Genomic DNA, 27,649 nt, shown 5'->3' on the forward strand with positions numbered 1-27,649 from the left:
TAACGGTTTTCTAGGTGTGGTGAAGGAGAGTCGGACCAAAACGCAGCGTGTAGATTGCGATCCATGTTTATTGAAACAAACGTAACACGAATCTAAAATACGAACACTACAAAACAATAAACGTAACGAAAACCGAAACAGCCTATACTAGTGTGAACTAACACAGAATAAGGACATCAAGACACTAAGGACAATCACCCACAACACAACCAAAGAATATGGCTGCCTAAATATGGTTCCCAATCAGAGACTACGATAAACACCTGCTTCTGATTGAGAACCACTTCAGACAGCCATAGACTTACCTAGAACACCCCACTAAGCTACAATCCCACTACATACACACCACATACAAAAAAAACATGTCACACCCTGGCCTGACCAAATAAATGAAGATAAACACAAAATACTTCGACCAGGGCGTGACAGGTCAACAGGCCGTGGCTCGGTTGGTTGATGTCCTTGATATTTTTGGCCTTCCTGTGACATCGGTGCTGTAGGTCTCCTGGAGGGCATGTACTGTGCCCCCAGTCATTCCAACCAACGCTTGGAATTGCGCATGGTGATCTTAGGCTTGTGTGCGGCTGCTTAGCCATAGAAACCCATTTCATGAAGCTCCCGAAGAAGAGTTCTTGTTCGCTACGCAGTTCAGCCCTTGGTAGTCCCATTATGTCAGCTTGTGTGGCCTACCGCTTTGCGGCTGAGCTCCTAGACATTTCCACTTCACAATAGCAGCTCTTACAGTTGACCAGGGCAGACAACTGACTTGTTGGGAAGGTGGCTGGCATCCTATGATGGTGCCATGTTGAAAGTCACTGAGCTCTTCAGTACGGGCCATTCTACTGCCAATGTTTGTCAATAGAGATTGCATGGCTGTGTGCTCAGTTTTATACACCTCTCAGCAATGGGTGTGGCTGAAGTAGTCAAGTCATTTGAAGGAGTGTTCACATACTTTTGTAGTGTATGTCTCAGAAAGTTGCATTGGTTAGAATTGACTAGAGAGAGCGAATATAACTTGTTCTCCTCAAATAGACCATCCCAAAGAAGAGGATATTACCTGCATAATACACTAGGTTTTCTGGGAAAGCACCCTTTTCAAAACCTACTCTATGACATGCTTTTGAGTGAAGCATTGTGTCATGTTCAGTTTAGGTCTAAACTGAAGAAACATGACTGGGCAGGGGAATTCTGGTGAAAAGTCATTCAGTCACATCAGTCAGAAGACCGTGGACATAGTCAATGCCAAATTTGACAGTTTCAATTTTTGAACATATTTGAACCATAATGGGAATTGAATTTATGTGACCAAACTGAAAGGTTCAGGTCACCTGAAACCTGAAAAATATTGTTATGTTACTGTCTTGTTTTGGAACATTATGTATAGCTGCTTGAATGTGTGCCCAGGCAGTACTGCCCACGGCATGGTTAATCTACATAACACTTCTATTACTCAGAGGCAGCAGGTCACTGAAAACAATCATTACAAAACATTTTACACATACAAGAACAGGATAGAAGGATAACAATGACAAGCTACAGTGTTTCTGACTTATTTCCATGTCATTTTTTTTATCTCATCAAAACTCCATCTGGGACTAGTTTATGAGACCAAACCTCCAATGCCTTGTTCACGTGAGTGAGGTGGCTGTGTGGTAGAGGCATTATAAGCTCCTTCACTGGAAACGTCTGTGGCCTAGTAGGCACTGCTGTCTGTAGTGAACGAGGAAACAGAATACCAGGGTGGTATTATTGATTTGACAGGCCATCGAGGATAACACATTCATACAAAACTGTCAGTTCAAACTACCAACATTTTCAAAACATGACCAAAATAGACTTTTCCATCCCTCACCAAACCTACTGGGGCAGGGCCTGGCTTGGTAGCTTGGCACATACAGTATGTGTCTTGACACATCGCAGTTCATCTCCAGTTCAGATTGATTTATGCTCTTGTGTATCTCCCATTAAAAGCATCCTATAAAAATCCAGCCAGGGGGTTCATTACAGAAGTACTGGCTGACCAGAAGGTCATCTTGTGCCTCTGCCTCTGAGTCACATGCACGGTCACATGTAACAAAGAAAAAACTAGAACATGATGATGCTGCAAAGGAATTAGTGTTGGTTTCATAAAAACTGAGAATGAATGGGGAAGTGTCTGTTTTGACAGTCAGTTAGGATGACTCTCAGTGGTGGATGGCTTCCTGAGGGTGATGTCAGAGCTTAACCTGATGTTCTTACTGATAAGAAAGGACCCTATATCCCCATGCAGCAGGCATTGGGTGGGCCCAGTGCCTCTGGGCAAAAGCCTAGAAGCTCCATACAAGGCCAGAGGAGGGGTCTTTCTGGGTCATATAAAATTGTGATAATCTCACTTGAACGCATAGTTGAAAGGTGTGAGAAATAGGGCATCCACAGTCATTGGCGTTCAACTGGGATGCTTGTGGGTGGTGGAAATGTCACCAAAACGGGTTGCTTTTCATAGTAATTTCCAATAGAAATCTATTGAATGCTAGTACATCCCACCTGTGGTGAACTCCCTAACCTAACCTATGGGCATCCAATGTAGCATTGGGTTGCAACGCTGTAGCGTCAAAACAAAGTAACAAAACAAAGTAATAAATAAATATGTGTTATTACTTTACCTCTGTCTCTAGCTGCTCTAAACGAGACAGGAAGCCAACAGGGACAATCAGGAGACTTAGCAAATTACACGTACACACGAGGAGACGTCGCCAAGCCAGGTTGTCGAGGTTGCTGGGAGGAAGTTGCTTGTCCTCTTGTATTTTTACACTTTCATGGCTAGTATCCAAGCGATCACAACAACATCTCAGAACGGTATACTGTGCCAGGCTGCAAAACAATTGGCTCTGGATGCTCCACAGTGGCATTAGAAGACATATGTTGTTGTTGTTGTCATTGTATCTCGTTGGGAATGCCGGGCTCTGTGTGCAGATGGAACCGTCCGCGTTAGCAAAATGTTTTGTCTCGAGCCACAGAGCATGATATTCCTTCCCAACACTTGGGGATCTGGTCTGTGTTTGTGTGTTTGTGTGTCTGTGTATTTGTGTGTCTGTGTTTGTGTGTCTGTGTCTGTGTGTTTGTTTGTCTGTGTTTCTGTGTGCATGTCAAAATGTGCCTTGCGTGCAACAGAGCAATATGCAACCTACTGGATACAAGATGCATTCTCACTGGGCACAGACGTCAATTCAATGTCTATTCCACGTTGGTTCACTGTCATTGAAATGAGTGGAAACAACATTGATTCAACCAGTGTGTGCCCAGTGGTTTGTGTCTTAAAAAAGTGAATGGCTTTTCTATTTAAAGGTGTCCTGGGGCTGTTCAGCAGACGTGCCAAGACAGTATGTTGTAGCAATGATGTTCTCAATTGTAACCACACACAGGTTGACATATACTGAACAAAAATATAAACGCAACATGCACATATTTTTTTTACAGTTCATAGGAGGAAATCAGTCAATTGAAATACATTCATTAGGCCCTAATCTATCGATTTCACATGACACAATGCCTTTAAAAAAGGTAGGGGCGTGGATCAGAAAACCAGTCAATATCTCATTTGCATGGAGTTAATCAGGCTTTTGATTGTGACTTGTGGAATGTTGTCCCACTCCTATTCAATTGCTGTGTGAAGTTGCTGGATATTGTCAGGAACTGGAACAAGCTGTCGTACACGTCAATCCAGAGCATCCCAAACATGCTCAAAGGGTGACATGTCTGGTTAGTATGCAGGCCATGGAAGAACTGGGACATTTTTATCATCCAGAAATTGTCCACAGATCCTTGCAACACGGGGCTGTGATTTATCATGCTGAAACATGACGTGATGGCGGCGGATGAATGACACGACAATGGGCCTCGGGATCTCGTCACTGTATCTCTGTGCATTCAAATTTCCATCTATAAAATGCAATTGTGTTCCTTGTCCATGGAGCACTCTGTTCACAACATTGACATCAGCAAACCGCTGTTGTGAGGCCGGTTGGACGTACTGCCAAATTACGTTGGAGGCAACTTATGGTAGATAAATTAACATTAAATTCTCTGGCAACAGCTCTGTTAGACATTCCTGCAGCCAGCATGCCAATTGCTCTGTGCTGGGGTCAATAAAAGGGCACTCTAAAATGTGCAATTTTATGGATGGATTATCTTTTTAAATATATTTTTAAAATTATTTTAACATTTTTATTTTAGGGGTGGATCAGCTTAATATTGCGGAAAGAATGTTGCTTCCATCAATGTAATTGTCTGCATCATTTCCAATCCCCCATATATTTTGGGGGTAAATATATATATATATACATATGTGGGATCTTTTATTTCAGCTCATGAAACATAGCAGACTAGATGTCTGCATTAGACTTACATAAGGCAGTAATGGAGACTTATTCAGTATTGTAACAAAGAAAAAACGCTGTAGAAAGACTACATATAGAGAACCAACAATATCATAATATCGAGCCTTTAATTTGCTCAATGTTTGCTCAATATACTTTTACTGTAAGTCAAGGTTGAGGAACAAGATAAATGAATAGTGGTAGGCCCATAGAATGCTGTAATGTAGAGAAGTGCTGTCTTAGCTACTCTCATACTGATGACTAGGATTCCAAAAATCCGGAAACTTACAATAAATGACCTGGTTTTCCAGAAATCCTGGTTGGAGGATTCTGTATTTCTTGCTTATTTCCTTCTGATTCTGGGAATCCTCCAACTGGGATTTCAGTACAACCAGGGAATGTATTGAAAATTCCTGGAATTGTGCAACCTTAATCATGGCTGCCATATACTCCGCCAGCCCAGACAGGTTTTTTAGCAGCTCCTTTATATCACGCTGTATGACAGCGGTGCCACTCGGGTTTTCTCAGCAGAGGCGGCGTGACGTTGAAGGACGAGGGGCGTGGAGCGTGTAAGTGCCTTGTTGACTCCACCGATGGTGGGATCAGCTTGCGGGCAAACCAAGCCCCCAAACGGCTTCATGGAAATCAGTGTAACTTCAGAGGAGGGTGTGTCCAAAACCGTCCATTATAGCTGCAGTGCTGCTGTGTCCTGTGCCCAACTTGTTGAACTTTCCCTGGGGGTACAGCAAAACAACATTCAGGACCACCTTTAGGACCCTTGTTTATGCCAATATTTGCTCTCTTCCCTTGGCGTATTTTGAGGGGGGAATCTCTTCCCCCACAAATGTGAGTGCTTTGGCTCAGATTAGGCTTGTTGTTTATTGCCCCTGTCTTTCATTGTTTCCTGTGACTGTGGTGCTCTTTGTTCACAGCTCGTGCGCATGACACTGAAAGGGCCACACACAGCCTCCAAACAGAATGATGATGTCAGATGATGAATTCTAATTTCTAACAGCAGCTGAAGAATATGGATAAGAGCATTACATGCTACATAAAGACATTGTTAGATGGTTTTGCAATGCTTATTTCATTCAATAAATATGATATAATTGTAAGCCTACTCTGAGTCAATGTTTCAATGTATCGTAGCCATGTCAATGAGCTAAGGCTTAGTCACAAACATAGCGTGAAGTTGGTGGGGTGAAGACGCAGAGCGGACACATCCAAATAGTGCAAATGTATTCCCTTCATGATATATTCGTCAAGGCATATTCAAATGATTTCCCCTCCCTCCCGTGTGCCGGTGAGGCATGCACGTGGCCATGTTATTTTTCCCTGGCTGGCTGCAGGCCAGGTCTAGAGGGGAAGTTATACCTACATAATGTGACCAACACATGAAAGGAGTGCAGAGAGGAATGTATTTTCTTCGAATGAAAGGTAGATTAGCACATAGTTTTCCAACCTGAGAAAACTAAAACAATGGCGGGTAGGCTGATGAGACAAGTTAGTTTGACTTAAACGTAGGCTATTGCTCAATTGACATGCTTTCCAGTGAAAAGGAACACAATGTCCCATGAAAACAAAGCAGGGGAAAACCACAACGTCAAACCATAGCCTATTGTGTACTGCACCATAGCATATTCTAAAATGTAATGTAGTTGAAATGTAAGAAAAATAAATAAAAGTATGCCTGCGGTGATGAATACATCCTTTGACATTTGTTGTCAATTGCTGCATGTTGACATCAACACACCATATATAGAATAAAATAAATTATGTCAAATAGAGCAAATTCACATCATAAATATCTGCAGGGTTAAGCAAGCTGGCCTCCACCCAAGCAAATATAGGACTGCCTAATGAATGATCAGTGGAGAATATCCACCCAAGCAAATATATTGAATGGTCAGTGCTACTATCACATATGTCAGTGGATAAACATGCAATAGACCCAAACAGCCTTGTGCTCTCATTATTGTGTCAGACTGGGGACCCAATGTAATCTGATCCCTTGGCTGGCTGCGGCTACCCTCCTGTGCAACAGACGCCTTGCTTGTGTTGGCCTCTGGATAAGTGATTCCATCTCTGACCGTTGTGAGGTGTAGCGTTCCCCAGGGAAGCGGCTCAGGATTCCAACAGATGTTAGACCTGCACACTCAACCACAGTTAAATCACTAGAGTCTACTGTAGGCCATTTATGTAAAAGCAACAGCCTCTTGGCATTCCAATTGGTTAAGTTTGACAATCAACAAAGCTCTTTGGACCTATCTGGACTATGCCTTGTTTTTCAGTGGGGTGTGGTGTTATTATCCCGGAGTTCTAAGCTAGTCAATATGGTATTATTAGACCATAAGAAATAGGATACTTGCCAAAACTCCAGTGTAAAAAAAAGTAATTTAAAAAAGGGTCATCAGACTTTCATTTTCAGCCAAGAGGCTCCAGTTGAAAAATTATTTTGGGATTCTTGTCATTCAGCTCAACACTCACAAAAAAATGCATTTTTTGTCTTTGCATGTAGCAATTAATTACAGCCATTCTAATTCAGTCCAGAATTGGTATGTCTGTCACATGTTGTTTTTGTGATGTTATTTTTAGTGTAACAATTTAGTGGCGCTGTTAGAACTATGAGTTACGAATGAACTGTCACACCTGTTGACACCAAACATTCACATGTATCAATATGATACAATTTAGAACCACTGATTAGTGCCTTCACATGTGTTTGACGTGACTGCTTGTGCATAAGTGTAACAGCACCACTGCTTTGGCCCTTGTTTCCTTTGACTGGATTTCAATTCAAGTGTATTGGCAAGTGAATTGACATAGAAGAAACTGAAAAGGGATTTGTGAATATAAAAAGAGACATGAAGCTAAATGGAGATGTGAATCAAAACGGTAATTTGACCTATTCCATTGAACCACGCACTCTGTCTGCTGCTATCTCACACGGTCACTGAAAAATCAGAAAGATCTGTCACATCATCTTTGACAATCAGAGTCACTAGCGTATCTCACAAGGTTCAGTATGGGGTGAACTCTCTTTTGCTGTTGTCTGAGAAAGGGAACAAAACCGTCAATAAAGCATGTCTGTGGCTTTCCTCCTTTATAACTCTGAAACTTCATCCTTTTATTGTCGTCCCAGGGGAGGAAGGGTTGTCCCGCTCTCTGACGTCTGTCTGTATGGGTAAGTAAACAAAGACAAGCCGAGGGAAGAGCCCGGTGTAAACAAGGCTGTTGTCAATGTCAACAAGATTTAGAGAATTGACAAGATCGTGGGCGAGGTCAAGCAGGCTGTACGAATGGAAAAAGCCAGAGTTGAAGTTGGATGAGAGGGGTTATTGGATACAGTAGTCATGGGACCGAAGTTTCAGGCTATCAGGGTGGGCTTCTCCTCAGATTTAGATCCCCCCCCCCCCTTACAAAAAATATTTCAGTTTTGAAACTGCAGTAAAAGTGCAGTAACTGCAGTCGACTGTGGTATTTTGGACACAGTAAGTGCACTCTAACTGCAGTTGCCCTGCAGTAAAAAAAACTGGTTGTTTTGGATGCAGTATTTGCAGCATACGACAATTATAATGCACTCTGACTGCAATCTTTTTTCGTAAGGGCCCTCTGTCACCCTCTGCTACACCAATGGATGGTATAACACCACCTCAGGCTAATAACACCACCTCAGGATAATAACACCCCCTCAGGCTAATAACACCACCTCAGGATAATAACACCCCCTCAGGCTAATAACACCACCTAAGGTGAATAACACCCCCTCAGCTGAATAACACAACCTCAGGTGAATAACACAACCTCAGGCTAATAACACCACCTCAGGCTAATAACACAACCTCAGGCTAATAACGCCACCTCAGGCTAATAACGCCACCTCAGGCTAATAACGCCACCTCAGGTGAATAACACCACCTCAGGCTAATAACACCACCTCAGGCTAATAACACCACCTCAGGCTAATAACACCACCTCAGGCTAATAACGCCACCTCAGGCTAATAACGCCACCTCAGGTGAATAATACAAGCTCAGGCTAAATGAAGAAGGAGAAATGCCAGCGAATAACACTACCTTAGGCTAAATGATGAAAGGTGCACAATCTCCATTTGGGAGAGGCAGACAAATGGGGGAGTAGGGGTGAGTGTGTGTTTGGGGGGGGGGGGCACTAAAGAGGAAGGGGAGGGGCATATCTGGGTCAGTGCGTTCTCTACATGCTACGATCGTTCAACCCACCACTGACCTTTCTATCATCATTTGACAGACATGTTGTGGCCCCAAGTGACTCCACACACCAGCCCTCACACCTTCTCTCATATCGTCTCTCACAGAAGCTCAAACAGCTGTATTTTCCTTACCATGTGCTATTTCAAATCTTTTTAGAAATACGGTCTGGACTCAGTTATTGAGAAGGGAACTCGCTGGCTTACATGATAAGACTGACTATCCTCTGACAAACGAGATGGAGGAGAGGTTGTAAATGCATCAGGAAGTAGCTGTGTTATTTGTGCAGGGCTGATAAGTGATATGCACTGCACTGGAGCCTGCTTCACCATCTGAACTCTCTCTGACTGACGCAGCAACAGATCTTCTCACTCACACGTTCTAATCTCTACTTACTCTCATTGGACATTAGGAAAAGTGTTTACCATTTTTCTAACCAGAGCTTGCAAACAATGACCGGACTTATTGTAGACAGATCTGCTCTGAGCTGGATTCACCGGCCCAGATGGATCGAATTTCACTTTTAATAAAAACGAATGATATTGGGTTTCCGTGGACATGATTTCTCAATCAATATGCCAAAGTACATTACACCAAATCCTACTGGATCAGCTGGGTACCTCAGAGACTTTAACTGACTCAGGCTCTCTTACAGTCATCCTGTGCACATGGTTGCATATGTACTTTTCTCAGACCCATATGTTAAAATCAGACCACGATATCTTTTTATTTGATAAAATTATATTTAAATTTGATTTAACCAAGGAAAACCTATCGAGACCAGGGTTTAATTTACAAGGGTGCTTTGTGAACAATAAATCAACATACATTTACAATACATGAGAACAAATCAAATCCAAAAGTGATAGATAAGATTACACATCAATCAAAACACTGCAGTTCTCCTTCACCACATTCCTCATCAAAGTTCCAAACTGACCCTTCAAGACCATGGATATGTGACCGTTTACATGAGATACAAAGCCTTTAGAGAGCACCTACACTTTTAGAAAAAGGGTTCCAAAAGGGTTCTTCAGTTGTCCCCATAGGAGAAGCCTTTTGGGTTCCATGTAGAACCCTCTGTGGAAAGGGTTCTACATTGAACCCAAAATGGTTATACCTGGAACCAAAAGGATTCTAGCTGGAACCAAAAAGGGTTCTTCAAAGGGTTCTCCTACGGGGACAGCCCAAGAACCCTTTCAGGTTCTAGATAGCACCTTTTTTTCTAAGAGTGTATGGTTCAGTATGGTAATAGTAGGGCATCGTTGTGGATGGCTACTACAGTGTGCAGCCTGTTAACCCTGACATAGCTAATCTCTCATGGTCAGTAAATCACAGATCAATGGGTTGTCTGTTGATCCATCATCATGGCTTGTCTGCTCCTGTTATGTGTAAAATAGATTTTTACGTACATATTAATGGATCATCTTTAGATACAAATAGCTTAGATGTCAGATAATAAAGATAATGATAGTCTTTATATTTCACTCTTCATCATATCTCAAACAGCTGTGTAGTACATTATACAACAGAAGTATTTGCTGACCATATCCTTAAGTTTCACATTAACTTTACCTCAGTTACTCCTCACTCCTTGAGGGCATAATTTTCAACAGAGACACCGTGGAAGAATAGAGTCAGTCGGTTGTGAGATGAAATAACTGAGAGCTTCACCTCAGACAGTTCAGAAATCAGTCTACACACCCTGCGGGAAAATGTGGTCTCATCACAAACCACAGCTTCTATTTGTCAGCCGGATGAACACAAAACCAGACTGTGTCTCTTCACTCTCATTGGCTCTAATATCATGTGAGCAGACAGGACAAATACTTGTTTCTGTCCATTACGTTCCAGTCAGATGGAGGGTCAGGTTTAACCACTGGTTTTGTACTTCTGACTTTTACACAGCCTCTGGATTCTGATAGGGACAGCTAGAGGAAGTGGAGCGGCAGCTAGAGGAAGTGTATATGTGCTATACCTTATCACAAACAGTGCCAAAACGAAACAGAAAGTGACAGCAGCACCACTATCTTGTATCTAATTCAGAGAGCATGTAGTAAAGCTGTATTAGGCTGCCATACTGGTGTAATCATATAGTCATATAGTCCTGTGGCAAACACTCAGTCCTGATAACTTTGGTAGCATAACTATCATAACAAGGATGATAATAAGTGATACTTACAATTTCAGATTGCAGTTAAATATGACATCTCTTCACATCAAAAAAATATCCTGAGCTGCACATGGTCCGCTAAAACAGGAGTTGTAAAGGCCCAGCGCACTCCTTTGTGATTTTATTTATTTATTTAATTTAATTAATATTTATAGATTTTTCAGGGGGTTCTGCAGAACCCTCAGCACCCCTACTTCCCGTGGCTATGTCTCTTCACCTATTGAACATTTAGGAAGTGTGCATCACTCCCCCCCCTCTTTTCAAGGGCCTACTGGCATGTTTTGATTATATGCACTGTGCATGGATAACATTTTAGGGTACATTATGACTAATGTTCAAAGTCAGTTCCTCTAGCTCCTAAAGTAATCATGCTTGACAACATTTGGACCCGGTAAATGCTCATCTGAACAGAATAGCAAGCTTCTGTTTGGCAGACGAAGAAATTGAGCACTTTTGTCCAAATGTGCAACAAAGGCATGGGTTGGAAGACATATTGTTAAAAGTGAAGAAGAAGAAAGGATGTTCTTTCAACTTCTAGTGGTCAAAATGGTTGACAGATGCGGATAGAGTGAATACAGAAATACTCTAAGGAACACACCATTTTATGACTGTTACATCAGTGTAGAGTCTCAAGATCTCGTATGTTCATCACACAGAATATATGCACGAACTTTAACCCAGATGATATATTTCCCAACACACTGTTTTTTAAGTCTACCCATATGTGATATGTTATGTTGGCCGGCTTTCAGCATGGGACGAAAGGAAAATGATTCAAGGAAAATAGAGGGGTGGGCAAATATTCTTTAGCCCTGAAAGAATAAGTAAACCAGAACAACTGAGCGTGGAATGGAAAGATTTTGTTTTCAGCTGTTTTCAGGTTGTTTTTCCAAGCCATGGACACAATCCTAGCTACAATGATGTATCCAGCATTAAAGCGATTGGTGTTTGCTGATCTCATCATCTAGGAATGACACAAGTGAGAAGTCAGTCCACAGGCAGAAGTGTGGGAGGAGTCAAACCAAGCTGGCAACAGAATTACAGTTCACTAAGTTCACATACTGTACATCACTGATAAACCAGACTATTAATGTTCCACTTTTATCATAGATATGTGCATCACTTGGCATCAACTCATCTCTCTATATAGCTTAACACATTTGCAGAACTTGCAACTTATTTAGAGTTGAGATTGACTGAAATAAAACATTAAAAACATCTCCAATTCCAGTTTGTACTGTTGGTTTGTATCTAGTTTAGCCCACAGATGGGTAATCCAAGATTCCAGTTAGTATTAGCGTTGTTCTTAGCATTATAACTCGTTCGGGCACCGCTGAGAGCTTCTCCTGGGGGTGAGTGAGTGAATGAGTGGGCAGCTGTGAGTCGTGCTTTGGGCCCTTCTGCACACTCTCTCTGCCCAGGGCTCTGCTGTAAACAGCCAGCTCTCCACAGCCCAGCACATATAAATTAGTCTTTTAAAAGCCCCTCAGGAGCCTACCACTATTGAGGTCATAGTGGTGTGCTCAGTTTATAACACAAAACATCAAAGGCAGTTGATCCAAAACAAAGGCTATCAGTGACATCTCTACTCCCTGTCTTCTCCCTAATCAGTCTTAGCAGGGTGTATGTATACTTATTCACCACCAGGATTCACAATGTACTGTTGTATGAGAAGTAATGACCCTCCTATCACGTTTAAAGAATTTTCAGCCTGGTTTGCCAAACGCTCCTATAGGGATAGATACAATGTCAGCTGTTTGTTTCAGGGGCAGGCTGTTTTTTAAGCTATTGGAACATAAAAGGCACATGAGGCTGTGTGTAGCTGCAATTAATGTAGCAGTCAGTGATCTCTGAGCAAAGGGGAAAATGGACCTTAAATGCAAGGCAACATTTTATACGAAAGCAAAACAACTGAGAAAGGGGAAAGGAACATAAATCTTAACTCTGTATTGATTCATACGCATAGGCGGAAAATAACCCCCCTCGACAAGTATACTTTGTCAATTTTAGAGGAAAGATGTGATTTAGGAGAATCAGTTACCGGGCAGAAGAGAAGGTGAGACAGAGGAGGATTCCCAAATCTCTGTCCTCTGGCTCACAGCTACTTCTGAGGAAGTCTGGCTGGTCTCGTGGCGAGTGGTAACAAAACAGGCACTTCTCTCTCCCCTGCTGACCCTCCAACTTGAGGAGCATTGACCTTTGCATATCTCCATCATGTCGCTTACTCGCTCTACTCTGTTTACCTTTAATTTTAAAAGGAAACTGAAACTTGTCAGGTTTGTTTTCACATTTTCACAGCTACGTGGCTTGTTGTTAAAAGCCCAAGTGTTTGTGACAAAGGAGTCATCTGTCAGAAAAACTGAAATACTAGCTTTGTTGAACCCTACTGAGGGTTAGAGCCTCTACTGTATTTTCACAACCTATATTTCAGGATATGGATGATTAACATGTATTTTTACCCAGACTGGCTCGGCAGTTCATTGAGCCTGGTCCCCATTCAAACAAACCTAACAGACAACAGTCCAGTATGATGGTAGCCTATGGGCTAACATCACCAGCCAGCCAAATCAGGTATGGGTTTTTCCCAGAATCCAGGCTGTGGCTTGCTAGACTCATGAATAAATAGATTACCTTACTACTGCAACATAAGGTGAAATGCACCGGAGTTTCCCTTCTATTCCCGTAGTCCTCTACACACCCAATAAATGACATGAAATAGCCTATGGCATTTCCAACTAAAACAAAAGTATAGTTGCATTTGCTATCAGCTTTGCTGTGGGGTTTACGGTTTACTCAAATTCCATGGCAAAACCTTTCACTGCTTCTGTCACGTTCTCATGGAGATAACTGGAACCAAAGCAGTATAAGACAAACGTGTGTGTAAGAGGGAGCATGGCTGTCTGTATAGCTGTCTCTATGGCTGTCTGTATGGCTGTCTGTATAGCTGTCTGTACGGCTGTCTGTATAGCTGTCTGTATGGCTGTCTGTTTGGCTGTCTGTATGGCTGTCTGTATGGCTGTCTGTATGGCTGTCTGTTTGGCTGTCTGTATGGCTGTCTGTATGGCTGTCTGTTTGGCTGTCTGTATGGCTGTCTGTATAGCTGTCTGTATGGCTGTCTGTTTGGCTGTCTGTATGGCTGTCTGTTTAGCTGTCTGTTTTGCTGTCTGTTTGGCTGTCTGTATAGTTGTCTGTATGGCTGTCTGTTTGGCTGTCTGTATACAACATGTATACAAGGTGGTTTTATACAGTATCAGTGGTTTTCAAGGGTTTTTCTTTATTTTGACTATTTTCTACATTGTATAATAATAGTGAAGACATCAAAACTATGAAATGACACATATGTAATCATGATGTAACAAAAAAATAATTTGAGATTCTTCAAAGCAGCCACCCTTTACCTTGATGACAGTTTTGCACACTCTGTATATTCAAAGAGAAGATTATACTTTAATTTCAGTTCCAGTTTGTTTCAAATCTGGTTCCGGTCCTATCAGGGATTAGAAACAAAACCAGGGCAGCAAAGGCCCGGTCTTAGAGTCAGGTCGCCCCAGCACTGGCGGCAGGGTAGCCTAGTGGTTAGAGTGTTGGACTAGTAACCGGAAGGTTGCAAGTTCAAATCCCCGAGCTGACAAGGTACAAATCTGTCGTTCTGCCCCTGAACAGTCAGTTAACTCACTGTTCCTAGGCCGTCATTAATTTGTTCTTAACTGACTTGTCTAGTTGAATAAAAGTTCAAAAAATAAAATAAAAAGACAGAAGCTGATGTTCGTCATGCTCGTCTGCGGTCCGCCCCCGGGCCACCACGTCCCTCTGAGGACAGCACAGAGGTCGAGACACTATAACCCCACCTCACTGCCCCATCCCCCTCTCCCCTTCTCTTCCCTATATCACAAACGTGGCTGGAGGGGTTATAGAGGCCTAGATGAAGCTGGAGCGTTAGCTCTGGCTAAATCCTAAACACAAGGATGGGTAAGCTAAGCTTATTTTGTACAGTACAGTCTATAATCTTGTGTTAACTGCATAATGCTTGAATGGTATCATGTGGATTTATTGCTGTGGCAATCATTCATTAAGAGAATGTGGAAAACAAATTATAGGTGGGTTATCCTTAGACTTTGTCAAAGTATTTCTTTATGACATCCTCCATTACCTTTCCAAAATATAATATCAAGAACCCGCTGAAAACAAAGCCCCGCTTTCATGCCATTGCATAACAAACCCGACTCAACAGTCATGCAGCACTTTATCATTATGAGCCGATATCTGACCAAAATAATGGTGCAACGCTGCATACACACTATCTCATCCCACTTGTTATGGTGGTCTCAAGGACAGAGCCACAGAGATAAAGGAAAAAGAGAGATTTGGTTGTTAATCGCAGCAGTGCCTATCGCTGTCCAGATAACAGAGGCTGGCATGGGGAGATAAGCAATAGAGTCTGGGATCAGATAATCAGGGAGGGTTGGTGAGAGAGGCCAGGTAAAGCCAGGACTGGGGTTATGTAGGGAGAGGGCATGGTGTACCTAGAGCCAGAGGGCTCTGGAATGCCTTACTCACACAGGCCTCATTGTGTGGCTTATCTGCCTGTCATCAGTATCGGTGAAGGCAACATCAGGAGTCTATCTGGGACCAGGCGGCTGACTGACGGATGGACGGCCGGATGGACTGGCGGACAGATGGCCTTGCTGACCCAGCGCACAACTTGACAAGCTCTGTAGGAACAAAGGATTCGCCATTCCAAGGGCAGCTGTTTTGAACATACTCTCACATGCACACTTCCTAAATGTTCAATAGGTGAAGAGACATAGCCATGGGAAGTAGGGGTGCTGAGGGTGATGCAGCACCCCTTGAAAAATATGTAAAGAGAGAGAGAGAGACATTATTAGGCATTGTCTTTTGGTTTTAGGTCTAGAGACAACAACAAGGGAATCAAAACCAAAACCTCTGTGAGCATGAGGGCAGACACTGTATGTTCTGAGAACACTCAACGTGACTGGGAACAACAGGCGCGGCTTTGTGGTTTTACAGGAAACAGCTCTCTGTGTCAGAACACCACAGAAGCCCCACCCACGGCCCGCTGCCATTGGCTCAGCTGTTGTCAGGCTCAGCTCAGGAGAGAGCAAAGCCTGCACCAGCCAATCAGAGCAGAGTAAGAAGTTTCCTGTTCTACCAACGTCTCATCTTAGGCTGAAGTAGAGCGTGTTGGCGTGACATCATGGGGCTTTAAAACTGAAAACCACAATAATTTAAAAGGCCCAGTGAATGATGACATACTACCCCAAACGAACCTGTTGCTGCTACATGGTGTGAAGCAAATCAAATCAAATCAAATTGTATTTGTCACATACACATGCTTAGCAGGTCACTGGTTGAGTGACAACTGACCTAGTTTAGGGCCTTTTAGAAGTAAACAACAGGGCAATTATTTCTCAGAACACCTATATTCTGCCAACTGAGAAAATCTACGAGGTATGCTATGTTAGCCTTATCCCTTTAAGTGGATATTTTGAGTATTTGATTACTTTGATGAGTTGAAATGACTATTCAATTAAGTGGACCCCACTTTTCATTTCCAAAAATCCACCAAAAGGTTTTGGGAGGAGGAAGACTGAGGAAGTGGTTAGCTTTCCCCGGGTGGTCTTTCACTTTGCAGGCATCATCGTCAGGCTCAGGCTGAGGCACAATCAGTGATGCTTTATTGATATAGAACAGGCATGGGCAACTTTGATGGGGGTGGGGACCACAAACAATTTGAACTTATCATGAAGGCCGGTCTGTAATCCGACCATGCTTACTACAAGTGTAGATATCTGGCTACTTGACAACATTTCCAATCAAAATTTGTTTAGCTGAAATGAGTTAATTGAGTGACTGCTGATGCACAACCAAATTTCGAAAATGCACCTTGTGTATTCTATGATTCTAACTCTCAAGAGTAAGTTCAGACCCCGAATGAATTTCCCCCTCCCCCATTTGTATTATTTTGTATTATTATAATATTTTTTTGTATTGGTCCGCGGGCCTACCAAAGGGCCGCCAGTTGGCCATCCCTGATGGATATCCATGCCTATGTCCAATAATGCATCCCATCCTGAAATTGAAGAAATCATTCTGTCTAAAATGATGTTTCTGAAGCTGAAAAAAAGTTAATTACTTAACATATTGTGAATGTTCAACTAATTAGATTACGAGGACACTGAACATTGAGAATGTTCATCTTATTAAACAGGTGTTTACGAGGACACTGGTGAGTGAACAACATGGCTAAGAAGTGCTTGTCAGGGATGGGTGGGGAACACCATAAACTCACCCCCCTCAGACTGAATACAACTGCTCCTCGATCTATGCCAATACTAATAAAGTCTTAAAATAGTGTCTCTTACACCAGCACACATCTGTTAAACGCAGTTCCCTTAGCAAATGATTAAACCACATCACACTTTGAAAGTGAAGCACAATTCATTCCACAGGTGAGAAGTCAAAACTTTAAAATTATTGGAAGAATTCAAGTTGTGACAAAAGTACATTTACATTGGAGCATTTTTTGTTGTTGTTTAAAATAACAGACATTTTCACTTTCCTCCATAACTCTACCACCATATATATTTGAGTGCTCTATTGTAAATGTAATATGAAATGTAGGTGATATTTTGATAGATGAAAATCACCATTATCAAACTAGCACTGGGCAGATAGAAGTATTCAGGTCAAGGGTAGATGGCATGCACTTGAGGCTATGATGAACTTTATGGCCCACTGGAGGACAACTCAGTAACTGGGTGAGAGTTCAGTGTTTGCCCATGTCTAAGGAAAATGAACAGGGTGGAGTTTCTGGAGTTAAGGTAATTTCCCCTGTCACTTAGCCTGCTTGTTCACCCTCAGCAACAGTTTTGAGGAGCTAAACAACTGTCCACACTGGCAATCAGGGAAAGGGAGGACTGACAACTTCCCCTTGACCCCATGGTTACGCATGTGCACACATGCACACAACTACACACATGTGAGTGCACACACACACACACACACACACACACACACACACACACACACACACACACACACACACACACACACACACACACACACACACACACACACACACACACACACACACACACACACACACACACACACACACACACACACACACACACACACACACACAATAAACTATACTATGAAGCAAAGATAAATTATATAAAGAATGATAGCAAAAACCTTTGGAGCACCTTAAATGAAATTCTGGGCAAGAAGGCAAACTCAGCTCCATCATTCATTGAGTCAGATGGCTCATTCATCACAAAACCCACTGATATTGCCAACTACTTGAATGATTTTTTAATTGGTAAGATTAGCAAACTTAGGCATGACATGCCATCAACAAACACCGACACTACACATCCAAGTATAACTTACCAAATGATGAAAGAAAAGTATTGTAAATTTGAATTCCGTATATTGAGTATGGAAGAGGTGAAAAAAATATTGTTGTCAATCAACAATGACAAGACACCGGAAAATTACAATGACAACTTGAATGGAAAATTACTTAGGATGATAGCGGACGATATTTCCCCTCCTATTTGACATATCATCAATCTAAGCCTACTAGAAAGTGTGTACCCTCAGGCCTGGAATGAAGCAAAAGTAATGGTGCCAGGGGGGATGGCTGGCGTTTTACGGGCTCCTAACCAACTGTTCTATTTTGTTTGTTTTTTCGCGTTGTTTGGAAGTATTTTTTAAAACTTATTTTGTATATAATGTTGCTGCTACAATCTCCTATGACAGAAAAGAGCTTCTGGACATCAGAACAGCGATTACTCACCTGGATCTGGACAAAGATTTTTTCTTTAACGAGTCCGATGCCAAGGATATACTGCTTTCTCGAGACCAGACCCAAATCCCTGTCATTCACATAAAGAAAAGATGGGGAAAAAAGGGGTCAGAGGTCGGGCTGCCTTCTGAGAATTTGTAGGCGAGTGAGTAAACCTCCACATCCATCTGTACTATTGGCAAACCTGCAGTCATTGGAAAATAAAATGGATGATCTACGATTAAGACTATCCTACCAACGGTACATTAAAAAGTGTAATATCTTATGTTTCACCAAGTTGTGGCTTAACAACTACACGGATACCACAGACCTGGCTGGGTATTCCGTGCATCGGCAGGACAGAGAAGCTACGTCTGGTAAGACGAGGGGCGGGGGTGTGTGGCTATTTGTAAATTAAAGCTGGTGCGAGATTTCTAATATTAAAGAAGTCTCAAGGTATTGCTCGCCGTAGGTAGAGTACCTCATGATAAGCTGTAGAGAGTTCTCAACGATATTATTTGTAGCCGTCTATTTACCACCACAAACCGATGCTGGCACTAAGACCACACTCAACGAGCTGTATAAGGCCGTAAGCAAACAAGAAAATCTTCACCCAGAAGCAGCGCTCCTAGTGGCGGGGGACTTTAATGCAGGCAAACTTAAATCTATTTGACCAAATTTATACCAGCAATTTATACCAGCATGTCACATGCTGCCGCTTTCAAGGAGCGGGACTCTAACCCGGAAGCTTATAAAAAATCCTGCTATGCCCTGCGACGAACCATCAAACAGGCAAAGCGTCAATACAGGACTAAGATCGAATCATACCACACCGGCTCTGATGCTCGTTGGATGTGGCAGGGCTTGCAAACCACTACAGACTACAAAGGGAAGCACAGCCGAGAGCTGCCCAGTGACACGAGCCTACCAGATGAGCTAAACTACTAATATGCTTGCTTCGAGGCAAATGGCACTGAAACGTTTTTTTCTTTGTATTTTTATTTTACCTTTATTTAACCAGGCAAGTCAGTTAAGAACACATTCTTATTTTCAATGACAGCCTGGGAACAGTGGGTTCAGGGGCAGAACGACAGATTTGTACCTTGTCAGCTCAGGGGTTTGAACACACAACCTTCCGGTTACTAGTCCAACACTCTAACCACTAGGCTACCCTGCCGCCCCGAGGTGAGAGCACCAGCTGTTCCAGAAGACTCTACACAGCTGATGTGAGTAAGACCTTTAAACAGGTCAACATTCACAAGGCCGCAGGGCCAGATGGATTACCAGGATGTGTACTTCGAACATGCACTGACCGACTGGCAAGTGTCTTCACTGGCATTTTCAACCTCTCCCTGTTCGAGTCTGTAATACCAATATGTTTTAAGCAGACCACCATAGTGCCTGTTCCCAAGAACACTAAGGTAACCTGCCTAAATGCCTACCGACCCTTAGCACTCACGTCTGTAGCCATGAAGTGCCTTGAAAGGCTGACATCAACACCATTATCCCAGAAACCCTAGACCCACTCCAATTTGCATCCCGCCCCAACAGATCCACAGAGGATGCAATCTCTATTGCACTCCACACTGCTCTTTCCCACCTGGACAAAAGGAACACCTATGTGAGAATGCTATTCATTGACTACAGCTCAGCGTTCAACACCACAGTGCCCTCAAAGCTCATCAATAAGCTAAGGACCCTGGGACTAAACACCTCCCTCTGCAATTTGATCCTGGACTTCCTGACGGGCCGCCCCCAGGTGGTAAGGGTAGTAAACAACACATCTGCCATGCTGACCCTCAACAATCCATCAGGGGTGTGTGCTCAGTCCACTCCTGTACTCCCCATTCACCCACGACTGCGTGGCCACACACGACTCCAACACCATCATTAAGTTTGCTGACGATACAACAGTGGTAGGCCTAATCACTGAAAATGATGAGACAGCCTATAGGGAGGAGGTCAGAGACGTGGCAGTGTGGTGCCAGGAAAACAACCTCTTCCTCAACGTGAGCAAGACAAAGGAGCTGATCGTGGACAACAGGAAAAGGCTGGCCGAACAGGCCCCCATTAACATCGACGGGGCTGTAGTGGAGCGGGTCCTTGGTGTCCACATCAACAACAAACTATCATGGTCCAAACTCACCAAGAGGGCTCGACAACACCCTTTTCCCCTCAGGAGACTGAAAATATTTGGTATGGGTCCCCAGATCCATCAAGACCATCGTGACCCGTTGCTTCACCGTCCGGTATGGCAACTGCTCGTCATCTGACCATGAGGCCCTTCAGAGGGTAGTGTGTACATCCCAGTACATCACTGGGGCCAAGCTTCCTACCATCCAGGACCTATTCACTTGGCGGTGTCAAAGGAAGGCCACAAAAATTGGCAAAGACTCCAGTCACAGACTGTTCTCTCTGCTATTGCGCGCAAACCCTCCCTTTGTTTTTACATTGCTGCTTCTCGTTTATTATCTATTTATTTAACCAGGTAAGTTGACTGAGAGCACATTGTCATTTACAGCAACAACCTGGAGAATAGTTACAGGAGAGAGGAGGGATCAATGAGCCAATTGTAAACTGGGGAAGATTAAGTGGCCATGATGCTATGAAGGCCAGATTGGGAATTTAGCCAGGACACCGGGGTTAACACCCCTACTCTTACGATACGTGCCATGGGATCTTTTGTGACCACAGAGAGTCAGGACACCTGTTTAACATCCCATCCAAAAGGCAACACCCTACACAGGGCAATGTCCCCAATCAATGCCCTGGGGGATTGGGATATATATCAATTTTTTCAAGACATGAGGCCATCCAACAACACTTCCAGCAGCATTTGGTCTCCCATCCAGGAACTGACCAGGACAAACCCTGCTTAGCTTCAGAAGAAAACCAGCAGTGGGATACAGGGTGGTAGGAAATAGGAAATTACCCCTACCTACATGTACAAAATAACTTGACTAACCTGTACCCCAGCACACTGACTTGGTACCAGTACCCCCTGTATATAGCCGCATTATTGTTATTTTTATAGTGTTACTTTTTATTTTACCATTTTTACTTTAGTTTATTTTGTATTTCTTTCTTGAACTGCATTGTTGGTTAAGTGCTTGAAGGTAAGCATTTCACATAAGGTTGTTAACCTGTTGTATTTGGAGCATGTGACAAATAAAATGTGACTTAATCAGCTTTAATAAATATTTTGAAAAAATGGTGTTTGACCAGATACAATGCTATTTTACAGTAAACAAATTCACAACAGACTCAGCACAATTATAGGGAAGGACATTCAACAAGCACAGCCCTTACACAAATGACTAATGATTGGCTGAGAGAAATTGATTATAAAATAATTGTTGGGGATATTTTGTTAGAATTCAGTGCGGCTTTTGACATTATAGATAATTGTCTGCTGCTGGAAAAACGTATGTGTTATGGCTTTACACCCCCTGCTATATTGTGGATAAAGAGTGACATATGTAACAGAACACAGAGGGTGTTCTTCAATGGAACTTTCTCCAACATAATCCAGGTAGAATCAGGAATTCCCCTGTTGTCTCGGCCCCTTACTTATTTCAATCTTTACTAATGACATGCCTTTGAGTAAAGCCAGTGTATCTATGTATGTAGATGACTCAACACTATAAATGTCAGCATCAACAGCAAGTTAAATTACTGCAACACTTAAGAGCTGCAGTTAGTTTCTGAATGGTTGGCAAGTAATAAGTTAGTCCTATATATTTCCAAAATTAAAAGCATTGTATTTGGGACAAATCATTCACTAAACCCTAAACTGCAACTAAATCTTGTAATGAATAATGTGGAAATTGAGTAAGTTGATGTGACTAAACTGCTTGGAGTAACCCTAGATTGTAAACTGGCATGGTCAAAACATTTTGATACAACAGTAGCTAAGATGGGGAGAAGTCTGCCAATGATAAAGCACTGCTCTGCCTTCTTAACAACACGATCAACAAGACAGGTCCTACAGGCCCTAGTATTTTCGCACCTGTACTACTGTTCAGTTGTTTGGTCAGCTGGCACAAAGAGGGACTTAGGAAAATTACAATTGGCTCAGAACAGGGCAGAACGGCTGGCCCTTAAATGTACATGGAGAGCTAACATTAATAATATGCATGTCAATCTCTCATGGCTTAAAGTGGAGGAGAGATTGACTTCATCACTACTTATTTTTGTAATAAGTGTTGACAAGCTGAGTGTTTAAACTACTAGCACACAGCTCGGACACCCAAGCATACCTCACAAGACCAGTGGTGTGAAATACTTACAGTATTTAAGTACAACCTAAGTAGTTTTTTAGGATATCTGTACTTTACTTTACTATTTATATTTTTGACAACTTTAATTTTACTTCACTACATTCTTAAAGAAAATAATGTACTTTTTACTCCATACATTTTCCCTGACACCCAAAAGTACTCATTACAGTGACTTCTGAAAGTATTCACCCCCCTTTTCTTTTTGTCTTACAAAAAAAAATATTTTGGGGGGGGTTTGTAGCATTTGATTTACACAACATGCCTACCACTTTGAAGATGCAAAATATTTTTTTATTGTGAAACAAACAAGAAATAAGACAAAAAAAAAACAGAAAACTGGAGCGTGCATAACTATTCACCCCCAAAGTCAATACTTTTTAAAGCCACCTTTTGCAGCAATTACAGCTGCAAGTCTCTTGGGGTATGTCTCTATAAGCTTGGCACATCTAGCCACTGGGATTTTTGCCCATTCTTCAAGACAAAACTGCTCCAGCTCCTTCAAGTTGGATGGGTTCCACGGGTGTACAGCAATCTTTAAGTCATACCACAGATTCTCAATTGGATTGAGGTCTGGGCTTTGACTAGGCCATTCCAAGACATTTAAATGTTTCCCCTTAAACCACTTGAGTGTTGGTTTAGCAGTATGCTTAGGGTCCTTGCCCTGCTGGAAGGTGAACCTCTGTCCCAGTCTCAAATCTCTGGAAGACTGAACAGGTTTCCCTCAAGAATTTCCCTGTATTTAGCGCCATCCATCATTCCTTCAATTCTGACCAGTTTACCAGTCACTGCCGGTGAAAACACCCCCTCAGCATGATGATGTCACCACCATGCTTCACTGTGGAGATGTTGTTATTGGAGTGATGGGTTTGTGCCAGACAAGGCATTTTCCTTGATGGCCAAAAAGTAGTAGTCTCATCTGACCAGAGTTCCTTCTTCCATATGCTTGCGGAGTCTCCCACATGCCTTTTGGCGAACACCAAACATGTTTGCTTATTTATTTCTTTAAGCATTGGCTTTTTTCTGGACACTCTTCCGTAAAGCCCAGCTCTGTGGAGTGTACGGCTTAAAGTGGTCCTATGCACTGGTACTCCAATCTCCGCTGTGGAGCTTTGCAGCTCCTTCAGGGTTATATTTGGTCTCTTTGTTGCCTTTCTGATTGATGCCCTCCTTGCCTGGTCCCTGAGTTTTGGTGGGCGTCACTCTCTTGGCAGGATTGTTGTGGTGCCATATTCTTTCCATTTTTTAATAATGGATTTAATGGTGCTCCGTGGGATGTTCAAAGTTTCTGATATTTTTTTATAATCCAACCCTGATCTCTACTTCTCCACAACTTTGTCCCTGTCCTGTTTGGAGAGTTCCTTGGTCTTCATGGTGCTGCTTGCTTGGTGGTGCCCCTTGCTTGGTGGTGCCCCTTGCTTGGTGGTGCCCCTTGCTTAGTGGTGTTGCAGAATCTGGAGCCTTTCAGAACATGTGACAGATCATGTGACACTTAGATTGCACACAGGTGGACTTTATTTAATTATTTATGTGACTTCTGAAGGTAATTGATTGCACCAGATCATATTTAGGGGCTTCATAGCAAAGGGGGTGAATACATATACACGCACCACTTTTCCGTTTTTTATTTTTACTTTTTTTTTTAAACAAGTAATCTTTTTAATTTCACTTCACCAATTTGGACTATTTTATGTATGTCAATTTCATGAAATCCAAATAAAAATATATTTAAATTACAGGTTGTAATGCAACAAAATTGGAAAAAAAACGCCAAGGGGGGTGAATACTTTTGCAAGGCACTGTACATTTTGAATGCTTAGCAGGACAGGAAAATGATCCAATTCACAAACTTATCAAGAGAACATCCCTTGTCATCTCCACTGCTTCTGATCTGACGGACTCACTAAACACACATGCTTTGTTTTTAAATGATGTCTGAGTGTTGGAGTGTGTACCTGGTTATCCGTTAATAACAAAAACAAGAAAATGGTGGCGTCTGGTTTGCATAATATAAGGAATTTTGCATTATTCTTTTACTTTTGATACTTAAGAATATTTGAGCAATTACATTTACTTTTTATACTTAAGTATATTTAAAACCAAATACTTTAATACTTTTACTCAAGTAGTATTTTACTGGGTAACTTTCACTTTTACTTGAGTCATTTTCAATTCAGGTATCTTTATTTTTACTCAAGTATGACAATTGTGTACTTTTCCCACCACTGCACAATATATGCCACAAGAGGTCTCTTCACAATTCCCAAGTCCAGAACAGACTATGGGAGGTGCACAGTACTACATAGAGCCATGACTACATGGAACTCTATTCCACATCAGGTAACTGATGCAAGCAGTAGAATCAGATGAAAAAAAACCAGATGAAAATCCACCTTATGGAACAGTGGGTACTGTGAAGAGACACACAAGCACTCTACACACTCGTACATTTTAATATGGTTGTATGATCCTATTATATATTTTGTTTTGTAGATATGTAGTGGTGTAATAATGTTATATGATGTAATGTTTTATCTTTTGTTTTATGTGTGATGTAAGTGCCTTAATGTGTTTGAACCCCAGGAAGAGTAGCTGCTGCCTTGGCATCAGGATCCCTAATAAATACAAAAATGCAGACACACTGTGAAAAGGGATAAGTTTTTTCCTGTGTCTTTTAAAGTTGGACTTATGTGAAGGACGAACTATGATTTAAAAAATAGACTTTTCCCACTTTGTTTCCCTTTCAGTCATAGGATGGATGGGAACATACCATATAAATGATATACAGTTCCAGTCAAAAGTTTGGACACACCTACTCAATCAAGGGTTTTTCTTCATTTTTACTATTTTCTACATTGTAGAATAATAGTGAAGACATCAACACTATGAAATAACACATATGGAATCATGTAGTAACCAAAAAAGTGTTAAACAAATCAAAATATATGTTATATTTGATATTCTTCAAAGTAGTCACCCTTTGCCTTGATAACAGCTTTGCGCACTCTTGGCATTCTCTCAAATAGATGCATGAGGTAGTCACCTGGAATTAACAGGTGTGCCTTGATAAAAGTTAATTTGTGGAATTTCTTTCCTTCTTAATGCGTTTGAGCCAATCAGTTGTGTTGTGACAAGGTAATGGTGGTATATTATGGCAAGAACAGCTCAAATATGCAAAGAGAAATGACAGTCCATCATTACTTTAAGACATGAACATTTAAAGAACTTTTAAAGTTTCTTCAAGTGCAGTTGCAAAAACCATCAAGTGCTATGATGAAACCGCCACAGGAAAGGAAGACCCAGAGTTACCTCTGCTGCAGAGGATAAGTTCATTAGAGTTACTAGACTCAGAAATTGCAGACCCAAATAAATGCTTCACAGAGTTCAAGTAACAGACACATCTCAACATCAACTGTTCAGAGGAGACTGCATGAATCAGGCCTTTGTGGTTGAATTGCTGCCAAGAAACCACTACTAAAGGACACCAATAAGAAGAAGAGACAAGCTTGGGCCATGAAACACACGCAATGGAAATCTGTCCTTTGGTCTGATTTTGCCAATTTTGGTTGCAACCGCCATGTCTTTGTGAGACGCAGAGTGGGTGAACGGATGATCTCCACATGTGTGGTTCCCACCGTGAAGCATGGAGGAGGAGATGTGATGGTGATGAGCTTCAACTTTCTTAACATTTCCACCGGAAATCCCCCTAAACCTCATTAAAACTCAGACCCTGGCTACGGCCCTGGAAGGGGGGGACACAGGTAAGAATGACCATTATAGAGGCCTTCCTTAGAGTGCGATGTCCACATAGGAAACATGATGGACAAACAGCAGTCAGCACTGATGATGACCAACCAAGAGAAATAGGCTGCTAAACAGGAATAGGAAGTTAATAAAATTGTCAACTTCTATAAACCAGTCATCCCCAATCGTAAATCAATAACATGAAACAATGTAAATACTCAGATACTAGGTGGAGGTGACTGGCTTCCTCCTCTTGACCTCAGAGATCCAGATGACCACAGCATTCCCAAAACCCCCCAGAAGGAAAATTATGACTTCAAAAACTTTCTGAGGAAAACTCTAAAAAGAATGAATACTCACAAAGCGTCTGGGTGTCTACGACACTGGGCCTCCTAATCACGGCCGGATGTGATACAGTATGGTTACGAACCAGGGACTGTAGTGACGCCTCTTGCACTGAGTTGCAGTGCCTTAGACTGTACTTATGGTGTGTGTGTGGACAAGACGTACAGGACATGTACTGTACGTGCAGGGATGTGTGTTTTGATGTTTTCCGTGTACACTCCTTAGCCTTGCTATCCCAGCACGAATAACTTTTCTGTGTTCTGGGAAATGATTATGAGGGTCACTTTCCAGTCATTCCAACTGTGGAACTGATTGAAAGCAGGTCCGAGCTCCAATACCACTGAGACCTGCTGGAGCTGCAGTGAAAATCAGAGTGAGGCAATGCCTGAAAATCACTAACAGAAAAACAGCATAAGCAAATGTTTTTCATCAATGTTTATCCAAGCTGGGACATAAACACATAAAAACAAACTTATCCTTTTCAGGAAAGGATGCATAAGCTAAATATTGTGCAAATGTACCATTGGAGGAAGAATTGCATATTTACGTGTCTTTGTGTCTGTTTTGGAAAATAATCCTCCAGTCACATATGAAACACAAAACAGAGTTGAGTCCTCAAATGACTGGTGAGTGAATTCAGCCATCTTATGGGAAGTTACCCACACCACACTAAAAACAAATTTCCAATAACAGGAAAGACCCATGTAAACTTCTGC

General features: G+C 42.1%; 1 long non-coding RNA gene across 1 annotated transcript; it reads right to left on the reverse strand.

Annotated features, from left to right (window-relative positions):
• Positions 1 to 43: 43 nt before the first annotated feature.
• On the reverse strand, positions 44 to 27,138 carry LOC118400787 (uncharacterized). Its single transcript, XR_004829109.2, has 3 exons — positions 26,949 to 27,138; positions 18,580 to 18,658; positions 44 to 5,089 (listed from the first exon to the last, which is right to left on the reverse strand). It is a non-coding gene; the product is annotated as an uncharacterized LOC118400787 (long non-coding RNA).
• Positions 27,139 to 27,649: the final 511 nt, after the last annotated feature.

This window comes from Oncorhynchus keta, chromosome 22 (genome assembly GCF_023373465.1).
Source record: "Oncorhynchus keta strain PuntledgeMale-10-30-2019 chromosome 22, Oket_V2, whole genome shotgun sequence".
Classification (NCBI taxonomy): domain Eukaryota; kingdom Metazoa; phylum Chordata; class Actinopteri; order Salmoniformes; family Salmonidae; genus Oncorhynchus; species Oncorhynchus keta.